Source organism: Chrysochloris asiatica, unplaced genomic scaffold (genome assembly GCF_000296735.1).
Source record: "Chrysochloris asiatica unplaced genomic scaffold, ChrAsi1.0 scaffold00052, whole genome shotgun sequence".
In the NCBI taxonomy this organism is placed as follows: Eukaryota; Metazoa; Chordata; class Mammalia; order Afrosoricida; family Chrysochloridae; genus Chrysochloris; species Chrysochloris asiatica.
In genome coordinates this window covers 14,692,591-14,694,304 of record NW_006408570.1, presented here as the reverse complement: position 1 = coordinate 14,694,304, position 1,714 = coordinate 14,692,591, and positions in this window count along the sequence as shown.

Here is a 1,714-nt window from a genome sequence, read left to right as displayed (position 1 = left end):
AGTGAGGTTGGCCCAGGATCGAACATTGTTTCGTTCTGCTGTGCATGGGGTCGCTATGAGTCGGTTCCGACTCAATGGCACCTGACAACAACAACAAGGCAAACCCTGTGGAACAATTCTACTCTGTCATATGGGGTGCTAAGGGTTGGAGCTCTGGCAGCATAGTGGTTAGGAGTCAGGCTACTAATCTCAAGGTCAGCAGTTCAAAACTACCAGCTCTCCTGTGGAAGGATGATGAGGCTTTCTACCCCTGTAAAGATTCATTGTTGTTGTATGCTGTGGAGTCGGTACTGACTCATAGCAACCCTGTGTAGGGTTTTCGAGGCTATAACTCTTTATGGGAGGAGAAAGCCTCATCTTTCTCCAGAGGAACTGCTGATAGTTTCAAACTGCTGACCCTGAGGTTAGCAGCCCAATTCATAACCACTACGATACCAGAGCCTTGGAAACCTTCTGAGTCGGAACCGACTCCATAGCACATAACCACCACAGGAGCCAGAAGGAGACCTGGTTACTTGTTGAGCTATTAATCAAAAGCTTGGTTGTTAGAATCCACCAGCTGCTCCACAGGAGAAAAACGAGGCTATCTGATCCTGTGAAGATTTGCAGTCTCTAAAACCCTATAGCAATTCTCCACTATCTTATAGGGTTGCTATGGCACTCACTGGGTGTCAGTGGGTGATAAATGAGTCAGAATCAACTCAGGGGGACAAAACAAAGTTGTGAAAATGTTAAGGAAGAGAACAAAAAAAAATGGTGGAAAGGGTGGAAGTACAGTGAGGAGCTCTGTCAGCAACAACACAGAATACTGGACTAAGCATGCTCAGGGGATGGTCCCAGAACTCTGAACCACATATAAATACTTAGACGATTGGAAGGCTGACAGGTAGGGGAATTTGTAGCAGAAGCAAGAAATCCATTGCTTTCTAATTCAAGATGCTCAGCTGCTCCTGGAGCCGCCATCTTGAGTGAGACTAAGTGGAGGAAGGACCACAGCAGCTACAGACACCTGAGAGAACTGCAGAGATAGATAAAGGTGTGGGTGTTCTTTGTTTACTATTTGTTCATTGGACTTTTACTGTCTGCGCACTTCCATTCTGGTGACTAGAGGGGGTCCCTGAATGAATGGACACTCCATCCCCAACCCCAGACAGTTCTACTACACGTGTGCACAGAGCTCCTGAAAATTTAAAGTGACAGTTTCCACTTAAAACCAAAGGGCAGCACAAACTAGCCATAGCCGGCCCTGAACTGTTTATCACTAGGTAAAAGGCCTGAACAGGGATAGTGGAACAGGACAGGCAGACTAAAAATGAAATAGGCTGAAAATTAAATCCTGAGTTATGTCACAATGACCAACAGTGGAATATTGAAATTTCTCAGGAAGAAGACTGAAAAGGGAGCCCATATCCTGATCACATCTAAATGGAGGCAATCAGATAGCATAAAAAATACCAAAATCACACCAATCTAAGTATTAAGGCCACAGATAACTCCTGACTATGCCCCAAAAAATAAAATCAGATGAACATATCAGCACATGTCCAGAAATGAGATAAAGAAATTGAGACAAATGAGCTGGAAGTAGACCTACACTCCATACTGGAAGATGGGCAGGATTTGGAAATGCCTGAGAAGGAATTCAGAAAAATGATTATAAAATGTATCAAAACACTATACAATGGAGTTGAGAAAAATAAGGAAGAAGTCAGGA